This window comes from Solanum dulcamara, chromosome 12 (assembly GCF_947179165.1).
Source record: "Solanum dulcamara chromosome 12, daSolDulc1.2, whole genome shotgun sequence".
NCBI lineage: Eukaryota > Viridiplantae > Streptophyta > Magnoliopsida > Solanales > Solanaceae > Solanum > Solanum dulcamara.
In genome coordinates this window covers 58,723,975-58,741,292 of record NC_077248.1, presented here as the reverse complement: position 1 = coordinate 58,741,292, position 17,318 = coordinate 58,723,975, and positions in this window count along the sequence as shown.

Genomic DNA, 17,318 nt, shown 5'->3' with positions numbered 1-17,318 from the left:
CTTGGTAGGAGTCAGGTCTGCGTACACTTTACCCTCCCCAGACCCCACGATGTGGGATTTCACTGGGTTATTGTTGTTTTTTTTTTTACAGATTGAATCATGGTTTACTTTAGAGATTTGACTTCCTTTTCTTCAGAGTTGCAATACCTTGTGATATCAGATCATAAGGACAGTGAGGTGGAGACCAAACTACTTGTAGGTACGCCATTAAATGGACAATATACTGTTCTATGGCCATCTTTGGGGGAACTTTCTGGTTTAGATGATTGGACTCTTGAATATAATAGTCGTCCTCCCAAGACGTGGATATTTTACACTCCTAATCATCATACCAAAAATATTGCAACTTTTTTACCCTATTTGGGGCAATGAATCATAAATGGAGAGATTCGATGGGATGACACTTTCACACTTGATGGAGAGTTTCACTACATTACAGGCTATTGGGAGTGGGCTAAAGATATCCTTAGTAGGAATCGCCAGACTTTGAAGGATGCAAAATATATGAATGTTGTGTATGGTTCGATTTTTACTTATGATCATAACACTAACATCTTGCAAGCCTTCTGCGAAGCTTGGTGTCCTGTTACAAATACTCTACTTACCTCAGTTGGAGAACTATCTATATCACTTTGGGATTTACACGTGATTGGTGGTCTACCCATAACAGAAAGTCTTTAGAAGGAAATTGTGCCAAATGTTGCAGAACTTTTAGGTACATTTGATAAGGGAAAAAGGTTTCTCCCTCACTCTTGTGAGCATTTATTTAATGCCTTTCATTGGATTCGAGTAGAGAATAATCATGACCTGAATGTTTCTGTGGAAAGATGGGTAGAGTTTTGATGTAAGAAAGATACAAAATATGGACAACCCCCATCAAGAAGAGAAAAGAAGTCCGCCCGTCTCAAGTCATCGCATAACCCAACCGGCGTAATTGGTGAGTCTGTTAATTGGTCTTCTACTAAAGAAGCTTTGTTTCACAAGTTAGAGGTTAAGAGTCACAAGAAAAATGAAACATACTTGGTAGCCTTTTTATCTTGCTGGTTGTGTATATTTGTGCTTCCTACGAATGAGGATGGCTTTATTCATCCGGGCATCTTCAGAATCGTCTGTTATTTAGCATGTGGACGAAGAGTTAGCCTGGCAGTTTCAGTCTTAGCCAGCATTTATAGAGGTCTAAACACAATTTCAAGATTCCCATGACTTGATCTCGTCCAAACTTATTTTCCAATTCATTATGTGTATGGTTGGTTGGCCTATTACTTCAAAACTCATTACCCATTAGCAGGTGGACCGGCTGATCCTCTTATGGCTTTCTTTTCTGGCAAAAGTGCTACCAGGTATTTTGAAAAAGAGGATGCAAGGAAGCATATACATGGAGGGAGAACTATTGCCTGGGATGCAACATTGATCAAAAGTCCTAATGCTCACCACTACCGCGATGACGACACTGAAAAGGAATTTCAATCGAATTTCTTTATGAGCCTTCGCTCAAACTATCTCACTTTAAGAGACGGACATATCTTTATTGTGGAGCCTTATAGTCCCCATAGATTCAGTCGTCAATTTGGCTTTTTTCAAGATGCTCTTGGTCGATTAGATCGAGATTTTCGTGAAGCTTCATTAGCCAAAGGTTTAAGGCTCGCACAAATTTGTGTTCTGACAAAATCTAGGGCAAGAGCAATATTTCCTCCTAGTGGATCCAACTTAAAGAATTCTTTTCTCTCAATTACAAATCTTGGTGGGAAAAGGTGCATGGAATATTTTTTGAAAATTATATACAGTCCTTGGTAAGTGCTATTGGTCTGGATACTAAAAAGCATGATGAGGAGGTCTTAATTGTGAGCCACCCTCCTATTTTGAAGTCTAAAGTTGTTGTTCCAGACAAGATCAAGGGATCTTCCCTTGAAAAATTTTAATAAGAAAAGTATTCAACTCAAATTCAACGGACCTCTCACAAACAGCCATCTCAAGATGAAAGTAGTAGCATCCGTAGTGATCGTTGTTGGAAGCAATTGAAACTACCTTTCGACATGCCAAACGATGCTTGTTCACATCCGATAGAGATTTTCGACAACAATGTTAGTTCTTCAAGGACTTTGACACCTATTAAAGAGGTAATGATTTTTTTTCATTACATGATACCACATGATTCTACTAACTATGATATTTCTTCTTTTATTTATTTATATATATATATATATATTATTTTATTATTATTATTATTATTATTTTTTGCAGGAAAACGATGTTAGCATGTTGGAGACTTCTTACCAAAGCAAGCCACAAGATAGTAATGAATTTGTAGAGGGGCCAATTTCAAGAAAATCAAATTTTTCACCCAAGTCGGAGCGAGAGGCTACTTTTATCCCACATGAAAGAACTACCTCAAATGTAAAATATCCTCTCCATGAGAAATCGACGATGTCCGTGTCCATTTTTGATAAAAATCAAGTCATCTCAGAACTTCGAATGAATTTTATCGAGTGAGCTTGAAGTAAGATTGGTTCTAAACTAGCCGATCTCACTGCAGAACGTGTTTCTTCTCTTAAGGATGAGGTTCAGGTAATTCTTAAGGATGTAGATGAAATGGGGTTGATATTTCTCCTTTGAAGAACATATTGGAGTCTCTCTTTGAACTTGTCACCTCCTATGACCAAGCACGATCATCCCTTGCTGATAAAGCCCTAAAAATTGAAGAATTCGAGCCATATCTAAATGCTAAGAAACAATTTGATCTTGTCTTGAATGGAAAGAATGAGAAATTCGAAGAATTATCTGACGTCTAGCAATCCCTTAAGGAGGCGAGAAAAAAGGTGAAAGAGTTAAAAGCCCTCCGAGATGCTTCCAAAAAAGAAGTCGAAGATGTCGAATCTAAAGTCTTAGCAGCTGAACAAGAGTACAACAAATGTGCTGATGTTTCCCTAGCTACAACGAATGCCTCGAATGATGTGGAAGAGAAGATAGGAGTTTTAGAGATTTCTCTTCAAGACTTAGGTAATTATAAGCTACGTTTAGACAAGCTTATTATGAACTATTTTTTTGGAGTATTCTGATTGATTAGTTGTCACTCTTTTAGAAATCCTTTTGATTGCATTATATTGCACATTTCTTTCAGTATTTTTATTACGTTTCAGCTTCAAGAGTTATTTACTCATATTGATGCATTGACTTAATCGCATTAAGCTTGGACTTTCCCCTAAACATCGTTGTTTATCACCTTGTGTGTTTCGATAGTACAAGAGATTTATCATTGTATGAGAGCAACAAAGCCAAGAGAGACTTAATTTATCAGAAACCAAACTTCTTAATCTAAAACATAACCAAAATTTATAGCTCAAGTTCCTTAGGATCGTTCTAAACAAACTTCAAAAATGAACTTCACATGCAAGAAAGTTGACAGATTCATATTTGCTTGATCTTATTAAAAATAATTATATCTTAGCGTAGAGAATCCGAAAAAAAGATTCATAGAACTATACTGTGTACAATAATCACAGCTAATAGATTTACAGATTTGTATGAATATTTCTTTGAAGTCAATTCAAATTCTGTCTTGATTGGCCTTCTCTAATTCACACATTATATATGACAATCTACAAATATATTGTGATGCTCAAATAATAGCATGCCCTATTTATTTTGAACTTATGAGACTAAACTTAGGATATAACTCTAAGCACCACGAACCTCGGAGAAGAGGGTCAAGAGAGACTATGTGTTTTTTGGATACTCATGCGACTGAACTCAGAATGTAATTTCAAGATCCTACGTACCTTAGTGAAGAGGATTAAGTCATAATGTAGTTCTGAAAGAGTGATTTTTTAAATTATTTTTTGTGTCCTAACTTTTACCTAGGTGGTTTTTTCGAGATTTTCAACCTAGCGGATTTTTTTTGATGCCGTGCACAGTTTATACTCTTGTGGGCCAAGAGTAACATGCAGTTTACGCTCATACCTTAAAGAGCGTGTTTCTTTTGTTCAAGGATAGTATCTGCTTATGAACTTTCCATTAATGGGGCCAATGTACAATCCTTCTGAGTCAACCAGTTTGTAAGCACCACTTGAGTATACTTCTTGTACCACATATGGTCCATCCCATTTAGCGGAGAACTTGCTTCCAGGCCGATGAAAAGTAATAATAGGCCTTCTTATAACAAGAATTTTATCACCCACTTGTAAGCATCTAAGACGAACCTTCTTATTAAAAGATCAAGCTAGACGAGCTTTATAACATTCCAGACTTTGTTGGGCCTAGTCTTTTTTCATAAAGAGCCTCCAATTCTTCAAGGCGTAACCAAGCATTTTCTTCATTAGTGAGTCCTTCTTGAATGGCAAGGTGCAATGATGGTATTTGACGCTCAAGTGGAAGGACTACTTCAACTCCATAAATAAGAGAATAGGGAGTCTCTTTTGTTAGCATGCAATACGTAGTCCTATATGCCTAAAGAGCCTTTTCCATTCTTTCATGACAATCTCTCTTAGAATTGGAAACAACTTTCTTCAATAAGTTGCGGAGCGTCTTGTTAAATGCTTCAGTGAGACCATTAGTAACCACTTAATACATAGAGGAATTGCGTTGCTTGAAGCCAAAAAGATCACATATCTTTGTTATTAACTTGTTATCAAATGGCTTGCCATTATCTGTCAATATGTATCGAGGAATATCAAAATGGTAGATAATATTGACTTGAATGAAGTTAGCGACATTCTCTTTCTTCACTTCTCTAAGAGAAACAACTTTTGCACATTTTGAGAAGTAGTCAGTTGCAGCCAGGATGTACAAATATCCACTAAAGGACTTAGGAAATGGTCCAACAACATCCAAACCCCAAGCTTCAAATGCCCAGGAGACAATAGTTGGGTGCAATACTTCTGGGGGTTGATGTATAAAATTCACATAGAATTTACAAGCTTTACATCTTCGAACGTAATCCAGACAATCTTTCACCATGGTTTCCCAGTAATATCCCATCCTTTTTATGTAAAAATGAAGTTTTGGCCTAGATTGATGTGCTCCACATACTTTAGAATGTGCTTTTTGCATAGCTTGAGTAGATTCATCTGCCCCCAAACATCATAAAAGAACTCCATCGAACGACTGCCTGTAAAGTGTATTTTTATAATAAATAAAACGAGGGGCTCGTTGTCGGATTTCTATCCTTTTTTGAAGATTTTCTAGAAATATTCCATAACACAAGTAATCTATTATTGGTTGTCGCCAATCTTTAATTTCAGCCTCCAAAGTGGCGATAACTTATCGAAATTCTTCTTCATGCTCATTTTGAGGCGGAGTTATCCATCTTTGGAAAACCACAACTTGCATTTCATTAGGCGATACTAATGCAGAAGTTAAAGCTGCCAACGTATCAACCTTCTTATTTTCCTTTCTAGGGACATGTTGAGTAGTCACCTCTCCAAGACATCCTATCATCTTTATAATACCCATTAAATTTTTTTCCTAAGATTCGGACCTTTCTTGTACACGTGTAAGGTCGAACTCGAGTATTGTGAAGCAATTGCATGAGTAAGATGAGTCTTTGAGAAATTGAGCAGCGTTAGAGGTGATGTGGGGTCATGAAGGACCCCTAGGACCAAGCTAAGTCCAAAAGATCCGTTGTGGCTAAGCTTTAGGATGAGTTCATAAAAGGGATCAACTTTTAACGACCCTATCTTTTGAAAGACGACAATCTGGATAGCCCACGACCTATCAAATTAAAGGTCGTCGAGTCTTCTTTCCAACGCCACCAAGAATGTAATTTTTGGAGTTCGGAGTCGAAAGATATGACGATCCTAAGATGAACTAGCACAGCAGAGTTTTCAGGCCTAGGTTGCAATTGCTGGAAAACTGGGCTTGGCGCCGCAGTGGCGCAATGCGGCACTATCGTGCCAGAAACATGCCTCAGTAGTTTGGGATCTGGCGCGGCGCGCCACTAAAAGGTGTGCAGGGTTTTTCAAGCCAAATTTCCAGGACCCAGGAACAATAGCCTTGGCGCTGTAAGGGCGCAACGCGCCACTATCGCGCCAGAAACATGCCTCAGTAGTTTGGTCTCTGGCACGGTGCGCTACTATGAGGTGTGCAGGTTTTTAGGTGAAATTAGCCTGGCACTGCAATGGCGTGACGCGCTACTATCGCTCCAGGAGCATTTTAGCTAATTTTCAGAACTTTTAAGGAGGGCAATTTGGGAACTTATCCAAATTATATATGTATTACCCTTAGTCTTTTGGGAACACATTTTACAGCCTCACTCTCTCTCTAAAAGCCCTAGGAGCTTCTCTCTCTCTCTCTCTCTTCTTCTCCATTTCCAACAAGAAGAGTTTCAAGAGCTTCAAGAATTCAAACCTTCAATTGAAGACCTAACATCAAGGTTTCTTCAAAGTCTTCAAACAAGGTATGTAAGGCTAACTTAAAATATGGATTGATTTCTTCCATATGCCCATAGATGTGTTGGTTTGGAGTTGTGAAAGAGTTTCACCTTCTAGGGAGGTTTTCTTGAAAGTTTTCCCTAAACTATGGAATGTTTTTAGATACTAATGGTTGATTGATGATTTTAATGACTTGAGTTACTAAATAGTTATCTTTCATATTATTGACTACAAATGTATCTTTGTATATTGATTTGTAGATGTTGACGATATTCTTGAGTTGAGTTTTGTTGAGAGTATGGGTTCATGTTTCATTCACATGAACCCAAGATGAGATTTCTTGTCATAAATGTCTTGAGGTTGAGATGGATAGTTGCGTGTATATATGTATTGATTGGAATAAAAAGAATGAATTGGTTAGTCAAGAATGTCCGTTTGCTTCTATAAAATGAACATAGGACAAAAATAAGGATTTTGGAGTAGATGTTTGATGATTGATGTGATGATGATACTTGATAATGATGTGATGATAATGTTTGATGATGATGTAAATGATAATATATGATGATGATATTTTGATGACGATGTGAGTGATGACGTGAATGGTGCTTATTTAAAATGTGTAGAATGATTGATGAAGAGGTATATTGATGAGGATGTTATGTGATGAAGTAGATTGGAGTCTAATGTGATTATGTGATATGTGATTTACCTAATTTGATGTGGTTGGAGTCTTATGAGCAATTTGAAAATAAATAATTTTGGAACCTTTTTTGCATAAACTATTTATACACTATTTTGAGTTTAAAGAGTAATTATTTTCATCTATGATTTGAAAAGAGTTTAAGCATGAGTTGAGTTTGAGAAATCTTTTTAATTATTTTTGAACACAAGTATTTTGAGTATAAGTGAGTTGAGTATTTTTACTTTAAAATGTCGATTTTTGAGATTGTATAGGTTTTAAAGAGAAGAATTTGATGATTTGAGATGAGTCGATTTAAAAGAAGGTCCAATGAGGCCAGATTTGATTGAGTTTTGAAAAGAGTGCAATGAGACTAAATGAGTTGATTTGAAAGAGTCCGATGAGACTAAATGAGCATTTTGAGTATTTTACTCACTTGATAGATATGAGCATATTGAGTCTTGGGAGGAGTATCGAGCACCGAATTGGGTAAGAGTATAGTCCATACTCGAACCAATAAACTACGTCGCCAAACGTAGGAGGGGATTGAACCGTTAAAGTCGGATGCTTCCCCAAAATGTTTGTCCTGACATTATAGGACTTGGTTGGATTGGATCCATGATTGGTTGATTCGTTCATACCCTGGCAAGGTATGAATGGACGTGGCAACAACGTCGGCTTGTTGTTCTATCACTCGCTCATATAGTGATGGTTGTCGGTTAGAGAAACTCCCAATTGAATGGATTGTGCTTGATTTGATTGGTTTGATTGTGATTGTAGATGATCGAGTTGAATTGTAAGACATTGCATAACTTAATTTGCATATTTATTGAGTTGAGCCCTTTGAGTTGATTTTGAGTTGATTGCATTGATCGGATTGGATTAGATGAATAGTGATTTGACAGTGTACGATTGGACTTGGATTGGATTAGATGATATGTTGATTGGGTTGAATGGGAGGATATACGATTGGATTGGATCGGATCGTATATGACTAGGTTGAACCGATTGTATACGATTGGATTGAATTGGATGATATATAATTTGATTGAACTGTATTGTGTATGATTGGATTGGATTGTATGATGTGTGATTGGTCTTTGTCTAGAAATGTATCCTTACTTTAGATTTACGACGCCTTATTTGAGTCTCTCTTATCTTTCTGATTTGAGATATGCGGACCGATGTTATTCTTCCTTGAGGTATGTTTCATTCTGCCATATTACATACTCGTACATTCCACGTACTGACGTCTATTTGGACCTGCATCGTTTCATGATGCAGAGACAGGTTTAAGAGATCGTCAATAGGAGCATCATTGGGAATCTATTTCACACCCAGCGTATTGGTGAGTCCTCCCCTACATTCGGAGGACACCGCTTATGTATTCTTGCATCGAGTTAGCCCTTTCTATTTTGATTTGAGGTAGCCATAAATATGTCATTGACACCAATTAGATAGTAGTGATAGAGGCTTCATAGACTAGATAGTGATCGGTGGATTGAGTACTTCTATTCTTGAGTTATTCTTGTCAAACTATTTTTAATGACAAATATTTTAGTTGATCTGTTGGCCCATGACCTTTATTCTTTGAGTTGGATGGGTAATTTGAGTTGCCCGCTAAATTATTCTTTATTTTTAAACTTTCCGCTGAATGAACGAATGAACAGTTGTGTGATCAGGCTATGTGGTTCGCTTGGGAGCCAGAAATGGTTTCTGAGTGCCGGTTACGTCTAGGGTACCCTCCCGGGGCGTGACAATCTTTTGAGCATAATTGCAGTATGGGAGTAACTCAGGCTTCTTTACTTCATAATTACCCAAGACTTGATTGATCACCAACTTGGAATCCCCCAAAACTTGTAGTTGTAGTTGTTTCATAGAGTGCTTGATATTCAACAATATTATTGGAGCAGTATTGTGTTAGAGTGAAGGAGTATGGAAAAACTTCTCCATGGAAAGTGACGAATACCACTCCAGCACCGACTCCTTCACGATGTGCAGCACCGTCAAAATACATCTTCCAAGGTGGCTGAATTTCCACTAGCATTGCGTCTTCGTCAGACAATTCATCAGATAACTCTCAATCATTCAAATGATTGGCCAAGAAATCTGCTAGCACTTGTCCTTTTACTGCCTTCTGAGACATATACAAAATTTCAAATTTTTGAAATTGGAGGTACCACCTTGCTAGTCGATCACTTAAGACAGTCTTGGACATGACAAACTTGATAGGATTCGCTTTAGAGACAAGTTGTACAATATGACCTTGGAAGTAATGCTTCATCTTCTGAATCGAGAATACGAGTGCCAGACATAACTTCTCAATAGGTGAATATTTAATCTCGTTTTGTGTCATCATCCTACTCAAGTAATACAGGGCATTTTCTTTCCTTTCATTATTTTTTTATGCGAGAAGTGCTCCTATTGACCTTTCTTGTGCTGCAAAGTATAAAATCAATGATTTTACAGGTATAGGAGCTACAAGTATTGGAGGCTTCATCAAATAAGACTTTATGTTCTTGAAAATATTGGTACAAGCTTGGTCCCATTCAAAAGGAACATCTTTCTTCATAAGGCGACTGAACGGTTGACATCTCCCGGCTAGATTTGAGATAAACCTCCTAAAATATGCTAATTTTCCCTGTAAGCTTTTTAACTCATGAATATTTTTTGGCTCAGGCATCTTCAAAATAGCATTTATCTTATCTTGGTCAATCTCGATTCCTCGATGTCGAATAGTAAAACCGAGAAACTTTCCTGAAATAACTCCAAAGGCACATTTTAAAGGGTTCATTTTGAGTTAGTATCTTCGAAGTCGTTCGAACACCATTCTTAAATCTTGCAAGTGGTCATCACTCTTCCTTGATTTCACCACTAAGTCATCAACATAGCACTCAACGGTTTTATGAAGCATATCATCAAAGATATTCTGCATGGCTCGTTGATATAGTATATATAGTAGTCTAGTGATTTGTAAGGATTTAATTATCTAGTTACCATAGTTAGTTAGTACTCTTCATGTATTTATATCACTGTAACTATTGAGCAAAAAACAAGTTATTCTCTCTATACCTTATCAATAACATGGTATCACAACCTAACTGGAGTTGTGAGATTTGAAGTTCTGGTTCTCAAACTTCACCACTGGTGGATTGCCGGAATTAACTACTACCATATTTCTGATTCATGTGACTTCAATATTAGTTGTCACCACCTGCCTAGGGAGAAACATCTCCCTCTAATCCTTCATTACCCAGAATCTGATGGTCGGAGGAGATACGAGTGGGTCTTACACATCGGTGAAATCATCAGAGACTGTTCTGCTCGAACCATGTGTGGAGGTGTGCGTGTGAACCAATCTTGGTCTGTCTTGCTGATTTGACTTTGCCTTGAGGTTCTCAGTCGATTTATGGTAATTTTCTGATCATTGCACCACATTTTGAAGATTAAACATCAAGACACAGGTTCTACGACTTTTCTTTTGGTGTTATTTTAGTTCAAATTTCCTTTCTTGGCTGCCGTTTGATCTATTCTAAGCCATAATACTATTTGATCTCTGCTGCTGCTGGTTCAAATAATTTCTTTGTTGCTTCATTGGTTCTCTTTCCAGTTGGCTATTCATATTTTAATTTCTTGTTACTCTGTGAACTGCTGGATATTTCAGCCATCTGAACTTTGCTTTGGGGTATTTGACTTTCTCTATTTGAGTTGAGTCAAATAATCTGACTTGTTGTCGTGGACAAAACTATCAAAATAACATTTTGGTGCAGAGTTTTAACAACTTCTCTATTATTTTGATTTGATATAGTGAGTTTGGGGAAATGACTGCTTCAAGTCCATTATATGATAAAATAATTTTGATTTAAGCAAAAGAATTTGCTAAAAACTCTCATAATAAATTAGTGAAGGAACCTACTTCAGTTAATGCTTTTACGGAGATAGATAAGACATGTCTTATCATGTCTTCAAAATTCAAATAATGAGTGATTGATTCAGGTGCAACAAATCACATGACATGCAAACCTAATGTATTTTCTAACTTTCAATCACATAAAGCACCCTCTTCGGTTACTGTAGCTGATGGATCAACTTGCAACAGTGTTGGATATGGTACTGTTAAACCAACCTCATATATTACTCTGTTGTCTGTATTAAGTCTACCAAAGTTGTTCTTTAATTTAATTTCTGTTAGCAAAGTTATCAGAGACCTTAATTGCTATGTATTCTTCTTTTCGGATCATCATTTATTTTGTGATCTTACAACAAATTAGGTTATTAGTAAATGACATGTATATGATGATCTCTATATCCTTGATGAATAGGAGGCTCAATCTGTGTCTGTTCAAGTGTCGTGTCTTCATTTGAAGCACATTGTTAATTGGGACATCCCTCTCTACCTCTGTTAAAGAAGTTTTGCCCTCAATTTCAAAATATTTATTCAATGGAATGTAAGTCATGTCGATTTGTAAAACATCATTGCAACCCATTATCTCTAAGGGTTAAGAAGCGGGTTAAGTTAGCTTTTGAGTGAGTTTATTCTGACGTTTGGGGACTATGTCCAGTCACTTCCAAAACTGGACACATGTAAATTTTGTCACTTTTGTGGATGATTTTACTCTGGTGACATGAATTTATTTTATATAGAGTTGCTCTGAAGTGTTTACTCACTTTTATGTCTTTTGTGCTGAAATTAAAACCCAATTCAATCATACTCTAAGAAGTGACAATGCTAAAAAATATCTATGTCAAAGTTGTTGTAGTCATATATGAGGCAACATGGTATTCTCCATCAGTTTTCATGTGTTGATACACTCTCTCAAAAGGGAGTATCTAAGAGGAAGAATAGACATATACTTAAGACATCTCAGACACTTTAATTCCAAATAAAGGTTCCTAAATAATTTGGGAAGATGCAATCTCTACATCTTGCTTTCTGATTAATCACATGCCATCTAGTGTATTTTTTGGAAATACACCTTATAGTGTTATTTTTCCTAATCTCCTATGGAATCGAAGATGTCTGGAAGCACATGTAATATTCGAGATGTTCGACCATCTGTTATCAAGTTAGATCATAAGATATTGAAATGTGTTTTTCTAGGCTATTTTTGCCTTCAGAAAGGGTATCAATGTTATTCTATTGAACTTGGCAAATATCTTGTGTCAACCGATGTGGTATTTTCAGAGAGTACACCATTCTTCTATGCACTTCCTAACTTTATAAGTCAAGGGGAGGAATATGAGTGTGATCTTACGCATATTTATAAGCCGAATAGCAAAATGAACCCATGCTTTTGGTGAGTTTTGAGAGCAAATCCTATGTGGGTCATGATAATTTAGTTAAGTTTTCATGTGTTTTTGCTAACCAGTATGATTAGGTGTTTGTAGGGTAAAAAAAATGAGCAAAAGGAGCTAAAAAAGGATGATAATGGAAATCAAGCCGAAAATGGAAGCAGAACCATATCTGCATTGAGGACCTGGGCAATTAAATTTGGCCTCACGAGATTGTTAGGCAGTGGAGTATGCAATGGTGCTACGTCATAGAGAAGAACAAGTATTTTTGCACCTGAAGCGAGGGAACAGGTCTGCGCCGCAGACCTAAAAGCTGGAATTTGTCCAGATTTTTCCAAAACTCTGCAAATAGCCAAATTTTATTATTTGTTTAATTTTTTTTTTTTCTAAATTCGAGGAGAACGATTTGGACAACCAATTTTCTCAAGAACAATAGGGTTCATCTCTATTTTCTTATCTTTTGAATTTTTAATGCTTTACAATCAAACTATTTTCATGAATCAAAGCATGAGTAGTTAAATTCCTTAATCCTAGGGTTGTGGCTATGAATGATGGTTTAATATGAGTTATTTGGATGAAGATGGATTTTTACTTTAAGTTATTCTTGTATTATTTCTCTTATTATTTTAATGCATGATCACCATTAGAATACATTTCTTGTCCACTTTTGAGCTTGAGAGAGGAATGGAGGGATTGGACGAGGAATGGAAGGAACATGTTCATTCTAGGTTAAAACTTAGAGTGTTTCGTATCTAGGATAAAGATTACCTAGTATACCGCATTTGGTTATGAAATAAAAAGATAGCTTAATGCTCCATAGTTGGTCCATGTCTATGCCCGCTCAATGATGTAGTTAGACTGTCAATTGTGGTAGGGGACCATAATTGTATAATTAACCTTGTAAATCGATATCTTAATAACCCATCGGATTATAAAAAGAAATATTATGCATGAACTTATATGAACTTATGTTAAGATGCAATCCTAGAATTTCTTTAATCCTTGAGTCCTCCACGTATAATTGAATCCTTAACTAGAAGCTTTAACTTAGATTATTATTTTTCAGTTATTAGGATAATAAATCAATCAAAACTATTTACCTCACTTACATTTAATTACACTTTCATCGAGAATAAAGTATTTGCTAGACTAAAGTCCTTTGGGTTCGATATTCGACTCGAAAGAATCACTGTATTACTTGGTTGACTGTGTATAATTGCATGTGCTATTGGTAGCAATAAGTTTTTAACGCCGTTGCCGAGGATTTTAAAATTGGCGAATATTTAATTTTGTAGTATCTTGCATATTTATGCAAATGTTCACAACTTGATCTTAGCTTTTGTTTCTTACAAGGAAGTAATAGATCCGTTGGTAGGGCTTGAGGATTTTTGCATCAACAAAGTAAACAAGCTGCTCTGTAATATCCTATACCTCAAGTCGAGCATGAACAAGAGGTACCTGAGGAAATGGAACCTATGAAAGTGCATGATGTGACAATGTCACTCACAACCAACGTTAGTTTCAGCATCAGGAAATCGGCAGCTGGGGTAGATTTGAGCTAAAACAAAATATGGTGCAACTTTTGCACACCAACATGCAGTTTACGAGTTTACCTTATGAAGATCCCCAAGTGAATATTCAGAATTTTCTAAAGATCCATGACACTTATATGCCTACTGGATATCTCCTGATTATGTGATGCTCACCTTGTTTCCCTTTTCTCTGTTAGGGGAAGCAAAGTTGTTGATGAATTCAAAGCTATCTAATTCTATCACTTCAGGGGATAATCTCTTGCGGAAGTTCTTGATAAGTTTTTTCCCTCCGGGGTAGACAGTTAAGCTACGAAGTGAGATTCTGAGTTTTAAATAGAGGAGAGGAGAGAACTTATATCAGGCCTTGGATAGATTCAAGTCCTTATTTATAAACTGGCCACATCATCACCAAACTGATGAAATATTGGTCCATACCTTCATTAAGGGCTTGGAACCTAATACTAAGATTCTTCTTGATTTAACTGCAGGTGGACATGCAATGGATAAGACTTATACAAAGTTTTTCACTTTATTGAATCATATTTCACAAGAAAATCCTAAGTAGAATAGAGAAAGTGCCAGACCAGTTGTGCAGAAGACAGCCAGGGTACTTGAGGTTGATGCAGTCACTGCTTTGACTGCTCAGATAGCGGCTATGCATAACATGATGACCACCAAGTTCAACAACTTAGCTTTGGGGCAGCATCATGCTCTAGTTAATATAATACAACAAGAACAAGTGTGGTGTGAAGTGTGCGACAATGGTGAGCATGCTTTTGAATATTGTGGGGCAAATCTAGATTCTATAAATTTCATTGGAAATGCTCAAAGAAATGGAAGGCACCAAAATTATGTTAACACCTACAATCCAAATTGGAGGAACCATCCTAACTTCTTATGGGGTGGTAACCAGGATCAAAACCAGGGACTAATCAATTTAGGCCACAAGGTGATGGATAACAGTACCAACAATAAGGCAAGGGAAACCAACAAGGTGGAAAGTAGGAAAATATGAACATAGAAGATATGTTGAAACAAATCGTGGCTGATCAAGCTAAGTTGGCTGCAGATGTTCGCAATAATAAGTTGGCTACACAAAACTTGGGTAAATTGTTTGGGCAGTTTTCTAGTGCTTAGAACTCTTACCCACAAGAGGGTTTGCCAGGTAATACTAACCCAAACCTAAAGTAGATGAATGCAATAAGTAACCATAGTGGTCATCAATTGGAGGAGTTAGCTCCTAAAAATGCAGCATTTGTAGATAAGGGTAAACAAAAAGTGAACTGTGAAGTAGGGTCAAGTTCTTCAGGAACTAATGAGCAAACCAGAGTAAAAACACTACCTATTTCCGTAGAAATTCAAAAAATAGAAGGAGGATGAATGGTTTGGTAAGTTTATTGAGCTCCCTAAGCAGGTACAGGTTAACTTACCTCTCATTGATATGTTTTAGGGCATTCCTAAGTATGCCAAGTATGTCAAAGATATTGTGGCTAATAAGGGTAGGCCGGTAGAGTATGAAACAGTTACACTCACCGAAGAGTGTAGTTCCATAATTCAAAATAAATTTTCGGCCAAGAAAAAAGATCTGGGGAGCTGTATAGTGTGGATCATAATTGGGAGGTATATAAATGCTATAGGTTTGTATGATTTGGGAGCCAGCATAAATCTGATGCCGATGTTTATATTCAAGAAGCTGGGATTGGGGAATCCAAAGCCGACGATCATATTATTGCAACTTGCAGAGCGCTCTGTGTCTAGGCTAGACGGGATTATAGAGGATGTCCTAGTTCAAGTTAGATCTCTCATCTTTCTTGTGGACTTTTCTTTTCTAGATTTTGAGCCTAATCCAGAAGTTCCATTTATTATGGGTCGTCTCTTTTTGGCTACTAGAGGATCTTTGATTGATGTTCCAGTAAGCCAGCTGACAATGAGGGTGCATGATAAAGTAGAAGTGTTTGATGTGTACAAGGTAATGAAGCACCCAGTAATTTATGAGGAGCTATCAGCTATTACAACTATTGATGAGGAAGTGGAAGCTAAGTACACTGAATCAAAATACCCTCTTGAGAGAGTATTAGTGGGACAAGACCTTTATGGGGATACAAAAGCCAATGAGTTATTGCAGATTCTTGGTATAACAAATATAAACATATTATGTAGAGCCATTGAATAAAGTGTTGGGTCCTCTACCCAAGCCTTCGATTGAAGAAGCACCAAAGCCAAAGTTGAAAGCTCTTCCATCCCATTTGAGGTATGCTTTTCTGGGGGAAAATGATACTTTACCTGTAATTCTTTTGATAGTATTTTCTAAAGTGCAGAATGAAGCTGTATTAACTACATTGAGGAGGAGGAAGAAGGCAATTAGATCAAAGATGTCACATATATATGGCATTAGCTCAGCATTATACATGCATAAAATATATTTGGAGGAAGGGAACAAGTTGAATGCACAACACCAATATCGACTTAATCCCATGATGAAAGATGTGGTGTGTAAAGAAGTGATAATAGATCCACGTATTTTGTACCTTATATATAGTAGCTAGTGGGTTAGTCTAGTGCAATGTGTTCCCAAAAAAGGGATATGATTGTGGTGGCCAATGGGAAAAATGATTTGATACCGAAGTCACAGTGTGGTGTATTTGTATGGACTACAGAAAGTTAAATGAGGCCACTTGCAAAGATCATTATCCGATCCTATTTATTGATCAGATGTTAGACAGACTAGTAAGGCAAGTGTATTATGTTTTCTGGATGGCTATTCGGGATACAACCGGATTGTGACTACTCCACAAGATCAGGATAAGACCACCTTCACTTTCCCTTATGTAACATATGCCTTCAAGCATATGCCATTTGGTTTATGCAATGCTCTGACCACTTTTTAGAGATGTATAATGACTATCTTTCATGAAATGATGGAGGACTTCGTGGAAATTTTTATGGATGATTTCTCTATCTTTGGGGAGTCATTTGATCAGTGCTTGCAGAATTTGAATAGAGTGTTGGCTCGATGTGAGGAAACTAATTTGGTCTTGAATTGGAAAAAATGTCATTTTTTGATGAAAGAAGGAAGTGTTCTTGGACATAACGTGTCCAAGCAAAGGCTAGAGGTGGATCGTACAAAAGGGGAAGTGATTGAGAAGATTCCTCCTCCAGTTTATGTTAAAGAAGTGGTGAGTTTCCTTGGTCATGTGGGGTTTTACAAGAGATTTATCAAGGATTTATTCAAGAATGCAAGACCTATATGTAGCCTAATCTTGAAATCAAAGATATGCAAGGCACATAAAATCATATCGCAGATCACCTGTCTAGGTTGGAGAGTTCCTTTCATGTCCGAGATGAAGGGAAAATGCATGAGAAGTTTTCGGATGACGTTACTGAATTGCCATGGTATGTATACATTGTTAATGTTCTAGTGAGTGGAGTATTTCCACCTAGATCCAA